The sequence below is a fragment of the Erinaceus europaeus genome, chromosome 9 (assembly GCF_950295315.1).
Source record: "Erinaceus europaeus chromosome 9, mEriEur2.1, whole genome shotgun sequence".
Taxonomy (NCBI): Eukaryota; Metazoa; Chordata; class Mammalia; order Eulipotyphla; family Erinaceidae; genus Erinaceus; species Erinaceus europaeus.
Window position 1 is genome coordinate 59,912,778 of NC_080170.1, and position 19,733 is coordinate 59,932,510.

Here is a 19,733-nt window from a genome sequence, read left to right on the forward strand (position 1 = left end):
GTGGCCAGATGAGATACACCAGTTAAGTGTAGAAAAGTATGTGAATGCTGTTGTTAATTTACATAAGTTGTATATGGCGGGACTTCTATATAGTTTCATATCTTACCGAATGAGCAGATGCTTCTTCATGTGAAGGCTTTGACATAGCTGTAAACGTTTATTTATGAAGAAAAAAACTTGTAGCAAATTAGAAGTTTACTATAATTGATAACTAGATGACTATAATTGGTTTAAGTACCTTTATAATTTTGGAAGGCCTTCCTAGTATGATTTTAAGGTTGTTTAAGCACAATAAAATGTGGAAAGGTAAAGAGAAGAACCACTGTTAGGAGCCTCAGGCATGAGAATTATTAGCATAACCATTGTGTGATCAATCTATCATTCACCTGGACTGGTTCTGCCTCTTTAATTGAGAATGTATATGAGAGCTTTACATATCAATAGCGTCTTTTCTACCTTTTGTCACACCCTAGGTGTGTGACACCTATTTTGAAAGACTCTGATTGAAGTTTCAAGAGAGTAAATTTAAAGGTCATCCTATATAACCTTGTGTAGTAGTCTCTGTACAGCAGGATCTACAGACCAGTCTACAGACCAGATTTAGTTAAAATATATTGATTTTTAACTAATTTTTACCTTAGACGTTAAACAATACTCAGGTTACTTAGAGAGTTAACATCACATGTTAGTGACAATTTTTCTTAGAATATTTACAATGTCAGATTTATGCCAGATTTGTTGTGTATTAATTTCCACAAGATCAGTTCACAGGGCATTTTTGGAGGCCCTCCAAAAATGTCCTGTATAGAGAATTTGTATTTTAATTTTGGAGATGATGAATTGTCACATTAAATATTTAGACTTCTACCTTAAATACTCAGTTACTTTAGCAAATTAATTTTACCTTCATGAGAATCATGTTGAAAACTCCTTCATTTAACTCTGCCTGGTAAGAATGTAGCTTCAAAGTTACACTTTTAACCTTAAAGTTAATGTTTACCAAACTTCAAACACACACATAAACATGTAGTCTTTAACACACAAGGGAGGAAAACTTTTGTTACGAAGACATATTATTTCAAACGCAAATTTAGATCTGTACTGTCTTAATTCAACCATTTGTACTGACACAGTTTAAGACTAGATGTTTCACATTTATACCAAGACTTTAAAAAAAAAATCAAAAGAGGAAGAAAAGAAAAAAAAATTTAGGATTGTTTCTGGACATCTGCAGAAATCATGGCTGCGTCCAGCATTTTTATATAAAGTCAATTAAGTTTCAGAGTACTCTGAGCAAAATGTGTTGTACAAAAAATTCAGTCATTCAAATCACTCTCTTACAAAACACAACTAGATGTAGAGGGGGCAGACAGAAAGCTTAAATTATTCAGAGAGAATGAGGGGGGATTATGAAATCAGAGTGACACTCTGGGGTTCCTTTTGGATGCCGGGCAGAGGGCTGTCCTGCTTCCAGCAATAGCAGTAGGTGTGTACCGTTTTTATGAAACTTAGACCAACAATCGTTCCTCCAATGAAAACCTTTCTGGCATCTAGGAAAAGGCGTTCAGGGCTTCTGGGATTACGGCTGTTGGCAGGAGTCACACCTAGCAATGGCACACTCACTTTGCCAATGGCCATGACTGCTGTACCCAAAGCAGCCCCCTTTCTTTTTATCTAAAGCGGCAGCAAAGGCTTGTGCCATGGCTAAAGCTTGGTTGGCTTTAGAAGATAACTCTTGAGTTGCCACTATCCAGGTATCTGGATGCTCGTTTTTAAGACTGAGGCATGCCTGACGAAAGTCAGGAATCATGCCCATCCCAGACAATAGAACACAGGAGGAGAAAATGGGCATCAGAATCAGAGATCTTTCTCTCCAAACCTGATTGGACCCTGGTAATGAATTTAGCGAGAGATTCATTAGGTTCTTGGCGAAGAGAGATAATGGGAGCTGCGGCCACTCCCCTTTGGGGTGTTAACTGCTCCCATGCTTGTAATGCACAGAGGCATACCTGATCAAAATAACCAGGTGGAAACCTGGCCTCTACCTGTTGAATTCTGGTTTCCAAATGACCTGTTCCAAACAGAGCCTCAAAATCCTACTCGGGCTGATTCTGGCTATTTTCCAGGATTGCTGTAAACATTCATCTCTAAAAAATGCTTCCTATTGAAGGAAGAGTGGGCTTGGGAGTGTAGCATGAAATACATCCCTCCAGTCTTCAGGGGTATTAAGGTTCTGGAGAAGACCTTGTAAGATAGATCTTGTCCATGGAGCATGGATTACATCCTCTTTAACAGCCTGGCAAAGTTCCTTAAGATCTGTGGAGTGGGGAGTCAGGCGGTAGCACAGCGGGTTAAAGCGCAGTTGGCGCAAAGCACAAAGACTGGCTTAAGGATCTCAGTTCGAACCCCTGGCTCCCCACCTGCAGGGGAGTCACTTCACAGGTGGTGAAGTAGGTCTGCAGGTGTCTGTCTTTCTCTCCCCCTCTCTGTCTTCCCCTCCTCTCTCCATTTCTCTCTGTCCTATCCAACAATGATGACCTCACTAACAACAATAATATCTATGACAATAAAACAAGGGCAACAAAAGAGAGTAAATAAATATTTTAAAAATTTTAAAAAAAAGATCTGTGGAGTAATACAGGTACCACCTCTGAGGTCTCTGTCTATTGGGGACGTTTTCCAGGAATGTATGGACTTGATCCAGAGAAAAAGCTCCATTGCGAAGCCAACAAAGGTATTCTGTGTCCGATAGCGGTGTAACGGTTGGGGGAGGAGTCATGGAAGGGGAAGCCGCAGAAGTGGTGGTGGCAGCTAGAGATGTGTCTGCCAAAACGGAAGCCTCTGGGTGCAATGCAGAGGGCTTAGGGTGAGTCACGATCGGGGCAGGAGGGGGAACAGGGTTGGGAGGTTTTACTTTCTCTAGATGGCATGTAAGGTGCTGGGCAAGCAGAATGACTGTCTCCTTTAATTCTTGGATTGCAGCCTCAAGGTCCCTTAGAATGGGGCCATTTCCCAAATTAGATTTGCCACTCTCCACTGGGGAAGTCTTAGCGGGAATTCCCTCAGTCTTTTTAGGAGGGGGCTCTGCATATATCCTGAAATCTGTGACCATGGTCAAGAGAAACTAAGGTGTGTCCCAGAGAAAAATGTCCCAGAGACAGAGAAACTATCTACTGAAAAAGAGTAGAGGATTTGGGAAACCTATTGATATGGAGGACTGTTGCCCATAACAGAGGGGTCTCAGGAAAATAAAAAGAGGGAGAAAAAGAACCGCAGTGCCTTCATTAAACACGAGGCTGCAGAGAGTGAAGCGGCGGTATACTTATCTGGGAAGCCAAGGGGAGTTGGCCCCACATGGGTGCTCCAGATGCCGGGCTAGCGTGGGGGTGCCTCTTCCCTGGGCACGTGCTCTCTGGGTTGGAGAGAGCTCGACCGGGGCCAGCCTGGGCTACTCACTTAGAGATGCAGGAGAGAGACTCTGGAACTCGTGGCAACGTGGTAATGCAAAAAGATCTATTGATCAGAGAACCAATGCTTTTACAGGATAAAACCGGAAGTGGCAAGTCCGAAACAGAAATGGCTAGGAAAGGAGGCAGAGAAGGCAAAAGCATGCTGGGAAGGTAGAAGCTTCCTTAGCAACCATTGCGAGGGTTTTAACTGGTGGGATTAATGTTACCCTGCAGGCAGGGCAGGTCTCAAGGTAGAAAGAAGATAGATCAATAGAATGGGTGGGGATCTTTCAGGCAAAACAATTATTATGTAAATAGACCATAGTATCAGCAATGCAGGATGGAGCTGGGGTGTGGGGGCTGGCTTAATGCCCGATAGGATTCCTGTTTACAATATATGATTGGGTAGTGATTCTGACCCATCTTCCTACTCTGTGCCTTTTAATAGATTAATTCTGGCCACTGACATTTATTAATATTATATATTTAAGATATTTTAATGTCGTTATCCTAAACTTTTAGAGTGTTCTGATCTAGGGCATGTTTATGGTGATGTTGTGTTGTTTATAAGAGACCTTTGAGAGCTTCTTATAGGGCAGGCTTGGTGATAACTGTTGCTTGTCTGAGAAGGTTTTTATGCCTCCAGCTAGTCTGAATGACAGTCTAGCAGGATATAATAGTCTTGCTAGAAAGCCTTCCTCATTGAGCACTCACTATATATCTTGACATTCTCTTCTGGCCTTTAGAATTTATGTGGAGAAATGCTGCTAACCTTATGGGTTTTCACTGTAAGTGACTGTCAGTTTACTTCCTTTTACTTGTTGCTTTGCAACACCACTTTCTCTTCTCTATAAGTGACTCTTTGTTATTCTCTTGCAGCCTTCAGGATCCTTTATTTCTCCTTAATTCCTTTTAATTCTAAATACAATGTGTCTTGGTGTCTCTGGGTCTGGGTTAATTCTTTTTGGGACATTCTGGGCTTCTTAAACCATTATGTCCTTTATGTTGTTTAGAGTAGTAAAGTTCTCAGCTATTATGTTCTGTAGAATGCTTTCTTCCCCTTCCTCTCTTTCTTCTTCTGGTAAGCCAGTGATGCATCTTCTTTTGAAGTCATCCCATATGTCTCTGTAGTTTTCAGTATCTCTTTTTTTTTTTAATTTTTTTCTTTTTTATATAAAGGAAACATTGACAAAACAAAATAAGAGGGGTACAACTTTAAACAATTCCCATCAGAACTCCGTATCCTATCCCCTCTCCTGATAGCTTTCGTATTCTTTAACCCTATGGGAGTATGGACCCAATGTCACTGTGGGGTGCAGAAGGTGGAAGGTCTGGCTTCTGTAATTGCCTCCCCACTGAATATGGGCATTGACAGGTTGATCCATACTCCCAGCCTGTCTCTCTCTCTTTCCATAGTAGGGTCAAGCTCTGGGGAAGCATGGCTCCAGGACACATTGGTGGGGTTGTCTGTTCAGGGAAGTCTGTTTGGCATCCTGCTAGCATGTGGAACCTGATGGCTGAAAAGAGAGCTAACATAGAAGGCCAAACAAATTGTTGATCAGTCATGAACTTAAAGGCTGGGATAGTGCAAATGAAAAGTTGGGGGGTACTCCATTTTGTAGATAGCTAGTAGGCATATTTTAGTTATATTCCAAAGGGCCTGTGGCTATACTATTTTTTTCCCTGAGCCTGAAATCTGATATACAGGTGGTTCGAATTATTGTCTGGGGAGATGATATCATGGCTGGAAAAGGACCAGAAAGCTGGATCAGGGAAGAGAGTAGCTCCCTTATATGGGAAAGGGGTATAAATATTTGTTGACTGTAAACCTCATCTATTTGATTTGGTCTGGGGCCCATATTCAGCTTAGGATCCTATGTGGCCTCTGCATCCCTGTAGATCTGAGCTCACATTCTGTGGTCATGAGTAGGAACATTCCAAGCTGCCCCAATATCAGGACCCATCTTCCTCAGGTGTAGCATAGAATATGTTGTCCATCCTTCCTTTGGAGGATGGAACATTCTCTACTGTTGTTGATCCAAGTTGAGGGCAAGGTCCTATGTTGGGGCCCACAAAAGGATCTATTTTGTTGTTCCTGATAGATATGACCAGTAACAAGGCAAGAGGGATTTATATGAGGTCTAGGCCCATCATGTCTGTTCGGGAATCTCAGGTCTCTCCTAATAGGGCCCCAGCTGATGGGATGGCCTGATAGTGACTGAAGAGTCATCTCTAAAGTATGCCAGTTTTTTGCTCTTACTCAGCTTTTGCAGTCCTTGCTTTGCTAAGGTTAGCTTTGGAGTGAGTGAGAGAACTGTAATAGGAAGTAGGTGAGGAGGGTAACTAAGTCTAATTAGATAATATTTCATTAGGAACTTTATACTGACTCACTGCAGATGATATTGTACTTTTGCTTTCAGGTATATATTTTGCCCTAATTTATGGATACATGTGGGCATATACTCTATCTCTAGGACCTGGTCTATATGTAGGTTTTGGGACTTTGTTAGGAAATGAACCACCTGGAATGGAATTAGAAAAATACTATGAAAGGAAAGGTCTCACCCGAATAATGATGCTGAAGGGTTGACATTCCATGTCTGATGTCTCTGGACACAGTCTGAAGTGAAGCATGCTGAAGTGGTACTCGTTGTGTTGATTAGGTTAGGATCAGTGGATGCAATATCATTTGATATGAATTGAGAGAATCATGCGGGAAAGTGAGCCCCACCCTAGAGGTTCCAGGACTAGAGGAAATATAGGCTCTATTGCGAAGGTGGGTGGCTCCTGTTGTCTTAGGGTTAAGAAGACAATAGATAGTTATTGCTATAATCACATTATTTGGCAATTGGGTTAACTTTGAAAAATCCCTTTGTTAGGATTTGTTGTATCATACACACCATCACCATATGCTATGTCCTTTGAAATTATTTCTATATAGCTGTGCCACCAGTTGCTTCTGTTCTCCCTGGTCTAAGCTTTTAAGAGAGTCAACATATCAAAGACTCAGACTATGTATTAAAAAGACTCAGTATGTGGTTTAAAAATTTTGGGACATACAAACAATTTTCCCCTCTCATATTAATCAAATAGTGAATATATGACTACAAATTAATAGGAGTATACATAAACACCATGTCCCACCCATCCCACACCCCACCCCACCCCACCCCTGCCCTGGGAAGCCAAACAGCCACCCTCACCCCAGGGTTTTTACTTTGGTGCCCTACTCCAGTGTTTTCAGTATCTCTTAATCTCTTTTTGTGCTCTCTTGCTTTTCTCTTAGTTTTCTCTAATTCATCCTCAGTCTTGCTAATTCTGTTTTCTTCCTCACTTATTCTATTCTCTCTCCTTTCTATTGTTTTCTGTAGCTCAACTATTTTGTTACCCTGTTCAGGTACTATATTAGCTTGTTCAGTTATTTGTGCTCTTTTTTTTTTAAATTTATTTCTTTATTGGGGAATTAATATTTTACATTCAACAGTAAATACAATAGTTTGTACATGCATAACATTCCCCAGTTTCCCATTTAACAATACAACCCCCACTATGTCATTTATCATCCTTCATAGACCTGTATTCTCCCCACCCACCCACCCCAGAGTCTTTTACTTGGGTGCGATATGCCAATTACATTTCAGGTTCTACTTGTGTTTTCTTTTCTGATCTTGTTTTTCAACTTTGGCCTGAGAGTGAGATCATCCCATATTCATTCTTCTGTTTCTGACTTACTTCGCTCAACATGATTTTATCAAGGTCCATCCAAGATCAGCTGAAAATGGTGAAGTCACCATTTTTTACAGCTGAGTAGCATCCATTGTGTATATATACCACAACTTGCTCAGCCACTCATCTATTGTTGGACACCTGGGTTGCTTCCAGTTTTTGGCTATTACAAATTGTGCTGCCAAGAACATATGTGTACACAGATCTTTTTGGATGGATGTGTTAAGTTCCTTAGAATATATCCCCAGGAGAGGAATTGTAGGGTCGTAGGGTAGGTCCATTTCTAGCCTTGTGAGAGTTCTCCAGACTGTTCTCCATAGAGGTTGGACCAATTTACATTCCCACCAGCAGTGCAGGAAGGTTCCTTTGACCCCACACCCTCTCCAGCATTTGCTGCTGTTACCTTTTCTGATGTATGACATTCTCACAGGAGTGAAGTGGTATCTCATTGTTGTCTTGATTTGCATTTCTCTGACAATCAGAGACTTGGAGCATTTTTTCATATGTTTCTCAGCCTTTTGGATCTCTTCTGTGGTGAATATTCTGTCCATGTCCTCCCCCCATTTTTGGATGGGGTTATTTTTTGTCTTGTTGTTGAGTCTGGCAAGCTCTTTATATATGTTGGTTATTAAACTCTTATCTGATGTTATTTGTGCTCTTAACTTGGTCAGTTGTTGTGCTCTTAACTCAGCTATTTCAGCTTTTAGCTCTCTAATTACCTTGAGATAATTAGTGTTTTCTTTCAGAGTCCACGTGTTGTTTCCCCATTTCTGATTATATTACTTTCAAAAGCTTTCCTCAGATGTCAGGGCAATCTGGCTGCAACATCTGTCACCCCCTTGATCACCAGAACTGATTCAGCTGATCTGGCTGGCTAGGTGGGTGTTCCCTCCCTCCCTAAGCATTTCATATGCATCCCTCCTGAAGCTGCACACTTGGTCAAAGAGGATGGCCTTCATCAAATGATGGACTCATCTTTGTTAGAGGGTATACAAGTAGCTGCGCTCCCCTGCTAGAACCTCCAAACAAGCTCTCAAAAGCTTTCCTCATTCCTATAATTATTGCATCAGTTAGTGTTTGGATGTTGTCCTCTTTCTTATGTGTTTCTCCTGTTGGGGGGCTTTTATTTGGGCTTTTGTCCTAGTCCATTTCTGCAATGTTTCTTCTCAGTTTAACCATTATATTTGATATGTAATGAAGTTCCTTTCTCACTACCTTTCAATCACTAACCACACTTGCCAGGATTAACTTGTATCTAAGTAAGGTACTTAAAAGAGTTCACAGTTTCAAAGCTTAACAGTTGTTTCAATGGTATCTCAATCCCTGAAATGAAACACAGTCACTGTTAAACCTTCTTATGTTATTTAACCTCCCTCCAGGGTACAGGAGCCCCAGAGCTTTTTAAGTATAAGTAGATTTTTTTTTAGCTTAATTACTTACTGTGACCAAGAGCCAAGCCAAGCAGTGTTCTGTGGCCCTGTGTTTCTGAATACATCCTAATTTCTGAAGGAATTATTCACCCTTTTTCCTAATGTATTAGGAGAATGATGTGAAAAGACTCCTACTATATAGCCACACCTCCATACCACTGGGAGTGATTTTCTCCTGAGTTACCCAGCCAGTTCTCTGCCCCTTCTGTCAGTTTAGGGCTTCCCTGCTGCTGTTCCTGCCCCTGAGGGGCAATAGCAGTGGAGACCCACAGTTGTAAATTGGTGAGGTTTAGGTAATCTTGTCCTCCCTTCAACAGTCTTTTTGTTGATAAAACTCAGATCGGAGGTGGTGCATCAACTGGCAAACTGCTGGACTGGTACCAGCTGCTCCCAAGTAGGTACAGGCTTTTAGCACCAGGAATCTTTCCTTAAGCCCTTTCAGTCCATGAGCTACATGTGTTTGTACTCACCCCTGGCTTGGAGGGTTCCTGAAGTAATCCTAGTCCTATCTTGTTGAGTTCTCAAGTGATCCTCTTTGCTATTCCTAGTTGATCAGGGAGAGCAAAACACAACTGCTGCTATTCCATAGCCACACATCTGGAAATGCAGGATGCAGTATTTTTAATACACCACATTAGGTGAGCAACCTGCTTGCCCCTCAATCAGAGGAAGGAACAAACACTATAACATTTCCCAAATAGGAAGTCTGATGCAGCTATTCAAAACAGGATGCTGTATCTAGATGACATGGACAGAAATCTGAGGTGGTTTACAGAGTGAAAAAAGGCAAATTGCGGAACTGGAAGATAGCTCACCTGGGAGAGTTTATGCCCCACCATTTGAAGGGTCCTAGATTCCATCCCTGGTATCACATGGAAACATCAGGGAAAACTCCACAGATGGCAGAAGAGTTCTGTGGCATCTCTTCTTCTTCTTCTTCCTCTTCCTCTTCCTCTTCTTCTTCTTCTTCTTCTTCTTATTTTTTTAAAATCTCTCTCCCTCTCTCCCTCTGTCCCTCTCTCCCTCTCTCCCTCTCTCCCTCTACCTCTCTCCCTGTCTGATATTGAAAGGAATAAAGTCAGCATGCTACAGTATTCTAGTGCTCAGTGGATCTCACAGGCATAGGATCCCAGCACAGACTAAACAAACAAATAAATAAGTGGAAAACTGTAGAATTTTTTTATATGTGCTGGGAATCAAATCTAGGATCTCCCATATGCCATGTGCTACTGCATCCCAACCTTCTGTCCTATATTTTTATGGTAGAGGAAAAGAGAGGAAGAAGAGGAGGAGGTGAAGAAAAAAAAAAGAGGGGCAAGGAGGGGGGAAGGGAGGGAAAGAGGAAAAAGAGGAAAAGATAGCAAAGCACCACTCCACTACTGTGGAGTTCCATTTGTCTCTATCTTTGGTGTTCACACATGGTGCCAAGGATCAAACCCAAGGCCTTATGCATGAAAGGCCTACACTTTATCCCTAAGCCATCCTTCCCAGCCCTGCAAAACACACACACACAGAGCAAAGAACAAGAATAACTGAGTGGATTTGTGCAGAAAGATCCAGTCCAGTATAAGCTTGTAGAGAAAGGATATGGTACAGTGCTACAGGGATTCAGGGGTGCAGAGAGAGAGATAAGATCAGATGGGTGCAATGCTTTGATGGGGGATGGCCTGGAAAAGTAGGTGATAGTTATTGCTGAGGGGCCTAAAATGTCACCAAATGGTGTGAGTCATCTGTGCTGGAGTACTGTGGCATCAGTGTGGATGGATAGCAAGTGACAGATGGGAAGTAGGCACAGCTTAATTCCTGAGGTGGACATTCTTGCAAAGAGCTGGAAATCCTCATTCCTACTCTGGCACCAGCCAGTGAGGAAGCCAAAGGGAAGAGGCCTGGCAGGGAGATCTCAGGACACCAGTGGCAGAAGGTCCCAGACACTCAGAGTTGGGGTCTTTCGCAGAAGAGGTGAGGGAAGATAGCTGTGCTGTCCCTGCAGCTCTGTCTTCCCAAGAGAACACTTTGCCCTTTAACAAATGCAGAACTGACAGGCCATTGCTGTAGCTGAAGGGAAGACTGGGCTTTGTCTTTGAACAGCACCTGAATTGGAAGGCGTTAAAACTGGGGCCTCAATGAAACACATGTTGCTCCCTGAAAGCCTGATGTTATTTCAGAGCCAACACCAAGAGCCTACCACTGAAATTTCCTGGATCTGTGCCCTGGCCAGGCTCCAGTTCAGTGAGAAAGTGTAGGAGACCACAGCAAAGGACCTGGCCTCCCCTCCTCTTCATCTGTAGCTCATCTATAAGTTGCACTCAGGAAACAATTGAGGTTGTAATTAACTCAATTGTCACGGTTTTGGGAGTGTTTTTATTCGTTGTCTAATTATTAAACAGATTTATGGCCCTGCCCACCCACTGAAAGGGGACCACAGCATTTAGTGTAAATTAAAAGTGCAGATAAGGCTGACTGTTTAGATAATAGCATTCACTCTCTTTCTCTTCCCCTCTCTCTCTCTCTCTCTCTCTCTCTCTCTCTCATAGATTACTCATCTTCAGTGAAATCGGGGAAAGGAGTTAATTTGTGTGAAAAATTGCTTTCTATTTCTGGGAGGCAGCTAGTGACTGTGATTGCCTAAGGAAGGAGTGTAATTCATTCTTAAAATCACCAAAGGCATGTTAAGGCCAAATACCTGTGCCCACAGAGAGCAGTAATTTGTAATGTGATGCTAGGGAACAGAGGGGCTTGTGGTTTCAAAGCAAGCATTTGGGGAAGGTGGACAATCTGTCTTTAGGTTGGAGGTCAAAGTCCCAATCATTCTCAGAAATGAATGAAAACAGTGTCAGGGAAATAAGCTTGGAAATAAGCTGTCAGACCGGCTGTTCCCAAGGAAAGGATAGTTAAGGGATAGGTGTAGGCTTGGATTTCAGTGAACACCCTGCTAGCCCTGTGGCTATGGGCAGTGGCAAGTCTCAGTTTCTCCATCAGTGATGGTGACAATGACAGGGAGTATCCAGCTGGCCTTCGCTGTCCTATTCTTGGGTGTCAACACAGGCCAGAGGTAATGCTTTGATTGCCATGTGCCCATCCCTCCATGGGGGCTAGCAGTGCCTGAGGACACTGGTCACTAAACCAGCCCCCAAGACAAATGAGCTCTGACCGTAGTAACCAGAAGTCTGAGAGCTAGAAGACAGCATGACCCAGATCAACACAGCTTCCTAAAACCAGTAGGCAACTGTGCTGTGTTCACAACCCCGGAGGCAGATAACTCACATGACTGCTAGGCCAAGTGCTGCCTTTGCCGCAGTGTGTCTGGCTTCTTGTTTCCTGCTCTGCACTCCCACCTTCTCATCCCTCAGAGCCTCTCTGAGAGACCCTCTCCTTTGTTCTGTGTCCCAAGAGTACAGGGGACATGCAGATTTCCATGAGCCAGCATACAGTATGTGCCTGTTTTCACCCCACCAGAAGGGACAGGGCTGAGGCAGTTACTGCTGGCTGAGGTCTCCATGTAAGCACTGGAAATTGCTGTCAGAGTTAACTGTGAGTAGACAAAGGAGGCATGGTGCTGGGGGTTGAGAAGGGCACCCAAAATCCACCAGAGAACTCACCTGAACCCTTAAAATTATGGGGCTTATTAAAATCAGCCTCTCCCCTTGCTGAGTGGCTCTGACTCATTCTGAAGTTATGAGTGATTGAGGCAGACACCAGTTTGTCTTGCTTGTCTGTCCAGGCAGCCCCTGAGGGAGGGAGGATGTAGGTGTTATTCTTGGGGCGCTGCCTTGGCAGTCACCTCTGCTGCTCAGCACTTGGAGGCTGAGCCAAAGGCAGCTTCAAAAGCGTGCTGACCCCAGCTTTGGTGCCCACCCCAAGCCCTGCAGCAGAGGCTCTTGGCTGGAGCCTGTGTGCCCAGCTTTTGAAGCACTGCAAGAGGGAGAGGGGCCTCCCAGGGTGCAAAACACCATGTCTCAGATTCCCTGAAGGATTCCATATAGCCCAGCTTGACCCTGGCTTCTTCTTCCTAGGTGTGTGGGTGCAGGTGCTGATTGAGGGGGACAGAAGCAGGCAGGGTGCCACAGGGAGAGCCCATCCCTTCCCATCAGCAGAGTGGAGTTCTAGGCCTTGGCTTCACTGTTGACGAACTATGTTCCTCAAACAGGTCACACAACACCTGCTATAGTCTCCTTGGTAGCAATGTGGCAGGGCCAGAGGCAGTAGGAGGCTCTGTGTGAGGGCAGGGGCAGTTACCATCAGCACCACCATCCTCCTATTCACCAAGAGTCCCTTCCAGCTCTACTATCTGAGGACTTTTGCACTGGCCTTCCCAGCAGGCCCCCACAAGCAGAGTCTGTGTAAATGCACTCTCTCATCAGGCCAGGAGGCACATAATTGCCCCTGAGTCATTGCTCCAGCTTTCCCACCAGCTGTCAAAAGACCTTAATTGGTCAGTCAGTAATGACCATGGCCATCTGCATCTGTCTGGGTGATTTAGTGATGAGTACGGCCCCAGTGATCCCAGCCAACTGGGTGATCATCCTCGAACAGGTGTGGGGCATGGGGTCAGGGAAGGAGCAGGTTGAGTCCACCAAGAAGTAGCCCTGGTCCCAGACTGTGACTCCAGGTTTCAAATCTGAAGATGGCTTTTCTGCGTGAATGGCAGCACATCTGAGCCTATCTGTGCAGGGTCATGCTTCTTGCTGTCTTGTCTCATTGCCCAAGAAAGTCTCTTTGGGAAACATTTAGTCCCTCAATTAAGGCAAATTGATTTCTGCTTTCTACAGAATCACTGTTCCAAAGAGAAGTGGGAAAGAGTGGGAGAAGCTGAATTTATCTCTGCAGAGGCTGAGGCCAAGAGGTCTCCCAGCCAGCTCCAGGGGGCATAGGTGGCCTTTGCTCAGTGTCATCATTACCCAGATGCCAGGCAGCCAGCACAGAACACACTTCATCTTCAGAAGTTTCTGGATCCTGAAATCATACTTGAGTCATGTATCCCTGAGTACCAGCAACTTGCATTGTAGCTCAGAGGTTCTTGGTGGTTTAGCACCTTTGCAGTAAGGGCCTGACCATACAGAGAGAACATTAGAACATTTTCCCTGCATCTGCCCCCGTGGAGCTCACAGGGGGAGGGTGTACCACATCAGTCTTCCTGATGGAGGAAGTCCTAGGGAGGCAGGAGAAGTTGGCTAAAACCTCATCATATTCTATTTGTTTGCTAATTTAACTTATTAATTAATTTATTTGATAGGATAAGGAGAAAAGGAAGATAGGGAGAGGCAGAGAGACACAGCACTGCTTCACTGCTTGTGAAACTTCCCCCCTGCTAGTGAAGATCCAAGAGCTTGAACCCAGATCCTTGAACATTGTAACATGTGCACTCAATTAGATGCACCACCATGCAGACTCACATTGTTTCAATTTTTATGATTGGGAATTTTATTATTTTTTATTATAAATTGTATCAATTTTCCATCTATGTAAGTGGCCTTGGCTTCCTTTTATTTTACTTTGTATCTGGGAAGAGTTCTAGGGATCAAACTCAACTTTGTACATGCAAAGCACACACTACCCCTGAGCAACATCCCCACACCATTCATTGCCTTTAAATTAAACATGACTTTATATAAATAAAAAAGTAATTTAAGGGCTGGGGTAATGCAAAAAGACTTTTCAAAAGTCTCCAGAGGCCCAGGTTCAATCCATAGCACCACTATAAGCCAGGGATGAACAGTGTTCTGGTGAAAGAAAAAGAAAGTTTTAGGGGGTTGGGTGGTAGCACAGTGGTGGGTTAAGCGCACATGGCACGAAGTGCAGGGACCAGCGTAGGGATCCCAGTTGGAGCCCCTGACTCCCCACCTGCAGAGAGGTAGCTTCACGAGTGGTGAAGCAGGTCTGCAGGTGTCTATCTTTCTCTCCCTCTCTCTATCTTCCCCTCCTCTCTCCATTTCTCTCTGTCCTATCCAACAACAGTGACATCAATAGCAATAATAATAATAACCACAACAATGATTAAACAAGGACAACAAAAAAAAAAGTTTTAGAAAGTGAGTTTATTAAGGAAAAAAAAACAGTAAGTTGTAGTGGGATAGGTGGAAGTGGCAGAAATGGTGCTCGTGGGTTGTGGTTGTCATATAGGAAAGCCACGTTTCCACAGAATTGTGTGGCCTGAGCAACTCTGAGCATCTGTCTTCTCATCTAGTAACAGGGAACAAACAGTGCGGAGTACGGATTTTAGGAACCCAGCGAGAGAAAATCTCAGAGCTTATTTGCTGACCATAATTTGCCTTCCCAGTGAGAGTGCTTCATCTCTGTACAGGGTGAGAAAAAAATCCAAAGACTTGGACCAGCAAAATAACTTACTTGGACAGTGTGCTGCTTTGTCATGTGTGTGACCCAGGTTCGAGCCTGGCCCCCGCCACATTGAAGGAAGCTTCAGTACTGTAGCCTCAGTCTGTCTCTGTCTCTGTCTCTCTCTCTCTCAAGAAAAATCAAGGCTCAGGGGGTCATGGGCCAGCCCATCCAGGAACTGTGAGTCCTGTGTGCTACCACAGTAGGCACCAAGTCACACTGCCATGTCACACTGCCACATCACATTGCCTGGGATGGTGTCCAGGCCACAGAATTTCCAAGCAGCCCTCAGGTGACACCTGCCACTCTTGTGCCCATTAGAGTGGATTCACACAGTTTGAAGCCTGAGTTAGGAAAGTTGCTCATCCCAGGGGCTGGTCGCTGTCATTTGCCACCTGGTCTTCTGTGAGACCTGGGCCCTTGAGGATCTCCTGGATCAAACACTGATTCAGAGACAGCACTGAGCCCAGAGGATAGGCCCATAGTGAGACAGAGCACAACAAACACTCCTGGTTCCCAGCTCCTTTCCATCTGTGAATGTGTGACCATTAGTTTTCAGTTAAAAGTTTCATTTTTCATTCTGTGAAAAATAGATGAGTGTTTGCAGTATACACTTGCCTTCACTTGTAAGATAGCTTAAAGTGTTTCTTTTAAGGTTCAGAGAGAGAAAGAGCTCACCAGGTAAGACACATGCTTAGTCATGTGCACTGCCCAGATTCTAGCAGTACCCTAAGAGGGTGTCATGGCACGGGGGGGGGGGGGTGCTCCAGTGCTGTTGTACCTCTCTGTGTGTCTGTCTCTGTCTGTCGCTCTTTGAACAAAAAAGTCAGCCTGAAAGCAATAAAATCACATTGCCTAAGACCCCAGCTCCACAATTAATTAATGCTTGTTTCTTTGTTTACATATTGAATGTTTAAGAAATAATTTTAGCTGAATGACTCTAAAGACATTTATGATGTTTATCCTGATGTTTTTAAACTGTATTTTAAAAAATAAAATTCTGGTGTTACAAAAAAAAAAAAGTTTTTATTTCCTCATTGGATTACCTCAGTGTTTTTGTCAAAGATCAGTCAACAGTGTATATGTGTGATTAGATCTGTAGCAACACCAGGAGCCAGAGTTTAGCAGTTCTCTGGTAATATATATCTGACTTCTCTTCTGTTGAGCCTTCCCTTTATTCTTTGCTAATCCTGCACTGTTCTGATCATTTTAACTTCTAAGTTTTGAAATAAGTAAGAGTGCTCCAACTTTTTTTTAATCATTTAGACCAGCCTGAGGTTTTTTTTTCAGATTTATTTATTTATTCCCTTTTGTTGCCCTTGTTGTTTTATTGTTGTAGTTTTTGTTGTTCTTGATGTCGTCATTGTTGGATAGGACAGAGAGAAATGGAGAGAGGAAGGGAAGACAGAGGTGGGGAGAGAAAGACAGACACCTGCATACCTGCTTCACTGCTTGTGAAGCGACTCCCCTGCAGGTGGGGAGCCTGGGACTCGAACCAGGATCCTTATGTTGGTCCTTGCGCTGTGTGCCACCTGCGCTTAACCCACTGCGCTACCGCCAACTCCCCGGCCTGGGTTTTTTGTTATGTTGTTTTGTATTTCCATAGAAATCTTAGAGTCAAGTTGTCAAGTCAAAAAAAAAAGTTGTGATTTTATTGGAACAGTGAATCTATAGATCAGTTTGAGAAGAAATTATTCCTAATAGCAGGGAGTCTTTCAATTTATAAATATGATTTATCTCTTCATTTCTTTGGGCCTTTGCATATGTGAGGCTATTACAAGTGCTACTTTATTATGCTTTTCAATTGTTTTTCTTTGCTAGTATATAGTAATATGATTGATTTCTTTTATAGTTTAACAGTCACACTGAGCTATAATTTGCATACTATAAAAATCACCCATTTAAATCAGCAATTCAATGTGTTTTTAAGTATATAGAGTTTTAAACTATTGCCATAAGGGCCAGACGGTGGTGCACCCAACTGAGCACACATATCACCATGTGCAAGGACTCCGGTTTAAAACCCTAGTCCCTACCTGCAGGGGAAAGCTTAAGGAACAGTAAAGCAGGGCTACAGCTGTCTCTCTTTCTCTTTCCCTCTCTATCTCACCTCCCCCTCTCAATTTTTCACCATCCTATCAAATAAAAGAAAAAAAGGGGTGGGAGTGGGGAGGGGGAGGGGAGTGGCTACCAGGAATAGTGGATTTTTCATGTAGGTACTCTGAGTCCTAGAGATAACCCTAGTGGCAAAAAAAAAAATATATATATATATATATATATATATATATATATATATATAATATAAAAAAATTTAAGTTTAAAGAAACTATCACCATAATGCAGTTTTAGAATATTTCCATCACTTCAAAAAAAAATTCTCATGTTGTTTGCCACCAATTCCCTCACCTACCCCATCTCCCAGCAATGGCTTGTCTCTATAGTTTTTGTCTTTCCAGATATCCATATAAACAGAATTTATTCTTACATGTCTGACTTCTTTGATACAGTATCAACCTAATGTTTTTTAGTTTATCATTCTGTCTGCACTAGATATTTCCTTCTTATTACTGAATTGTATTCCGCTATGTATAAATACTACATCATCTGTATCCACCATTTAGTAGTCATTTGGATGTTTTTAACATGGGGCTATTACAAAGATTGCTGCTGTGAATACTCACAAGTTTTTGTGTTTATATATGTTTTCATTTCTCTTGCAAAGCTTTAAGTATTATACCCACTGTATGATGCCTAATACTATAGTATGTGCTGTACCTAGCAGAGGAATTGCTGAGCCATAGGGTAACTTTAATTTTTTTTTTTAACCAGAGCACTGCTCAGCTCTAGCTTATGATGGTGCAGGGGATTGAACCTGGGACTTTGGAGCCTCAGGCATGAGAGTCTCTTTGCATAACCATTATGCTATCTACCCTCCACCCGGTAACTTTAATTTTTGAGGAACCACCAGGCTATTTGCCAAAGTGGCCACACCATTTTTATTTTATTTATTTTTACTTTTATGTATCTTTAGATTTTATTTATTAGAAAGATAGAAGGAGAGAAAGAACCAGACATCACTCTGGTACATGTGCTGCCAAGGATTGAACTCAGGACCTCATGCTTGAGAGTCTAATGCTTTATCCACTGTGCCACCTCCCGGACCACACCACACCACACCTTTTTTTTTTGTTCTTTACTGGGGAATTAATGTTTTACATTTGACAGTCAATACAATAGTTTGTACATGCATAACATTTCTCAGTTTTCCATCTAACAATACAAACCCCACTAGGTCCTCTGTCATCCTTCCATACCACACCATTTTTACATTCCACCAATAGGGCATGATGTTTCTTATTTCTCCATATCTTTGTCAGCAGTTCTTTAAAAATAAATAAATGAACTTTTATTTATTTCACATGAGGCAGAGAAGTCAGAGAGCATTACTCTTGTACATGTGGTATCAGGAATTGAAACAGGAGCATCAGGCATGCAAGACCCATGCTCTGTCAGTTGAGCTATTTCCCCAGCTGCCAACAATTCTTAGTATCTAACTTTGATTATAGGCATCTCAGTGGATGTGAAATAATACCTCACAATAGTACTGATTTGATTCTCCTTGATGTCTTGTGTATTAGGCAGTTTTTCAAAGATTTACTGGCCATTTGTATCTCTTCTTTGAAGAAATGTCTATTTATATCCTTTGCCCATTTTTTTAATTGAAGTAAAAGTCACATATCATCAAGCTGACTATGTTAAATTTTATGATTCACTGACATTCAGTTATACCTGGTGTTGTGCAATTATCACTTCTAAACCCAAACTATTCTTATCACTCTAATAGGAAATTCCATACCTATCAAGTAGTCTCCCTATTCCTCCTGCCCCAGCCATTGGCAACCACTGTGACTTCATAGGATTTTATGTAAAGAAACATGTCAGATATAATTAAAGACCTTGTTATCTTTTTCTTACAATATTTATGATTTTCTTTTTCTTACCCATTGCAATTGCTCTGAAGTCCAAATAGAATTCTTGTACAGAAAGGCATTCAATATTTCATCATTAAGTATGATGTAAGCCTTTTTATATAAAGGACTCTAACCCTGCATAAAATCATGAAACATGACATTAAGTCAGGAAATGTTAGAAGAGATTCTTTTGAGGTTTATTTACAGCAACTTTTCCAAGCATGGGGCAGAAAGTCAGCCATGTAAGAATAAGCAAGATGAGAAATTGTTGTCACTATGATCTGAATATTTAAGAGTTCTTCTGCTCCAAGCACAGGGAGATCTGTGGAATCATAGAATGATGCCTCTGGAGCTGGGTGATGGCACACCTAGTTGAATGTACATGTTATTACAGTGTGCAAGGACCCAAGTGCAAACCCCCCATTCCACAAGTGGTGAAACTGTGTTGCAGGTATCTATCTCTTTCCCTATCATCCCCTTCCCTCTTGATTTCTGGCTCTATCCAATAAATAAAGATAATAATTTAAAAATTCTAAAAAGAAAGAAAGAAACAGAAAAGAAAAATATGATTTAAAAAATAATATTATCTCTTTCTATCTTCATTCTCTGACCCCAACCCTACCACCTCTACCTCTCATTATTTCCTTATTTTGACAAAGATGTCATAGCAGCTCCAGACTTATGGCCAACCAGCTAAGCAACTTCAGCAAAGAAATGCCTTTTTTTTTCAGTAGTTCTGAAATTCTCACAGTTTATTATTTGAATGAATACCATATGGCCATCCCTGAACCAGTCACTATGTCCAGAAGAATAGAATGCCTAGC

General features: G+C 42.4%; 1 protein-coding gene across 4 annotated transcripts in view; it reads left to right on the forward strand.

Annotated features, from left to right (window-relative positions):
- GALNT10 (polypeptide N-acetylgalactosaminyltransferase 10) overlaps positions 1-19,733 on the forward strand; it is a 220,122-nt gene that overhangs the window by 154,698 nt on the left and 45,691 nt on the right. The gene's annotated exons all lie outside the window — the stretch shown is intronic.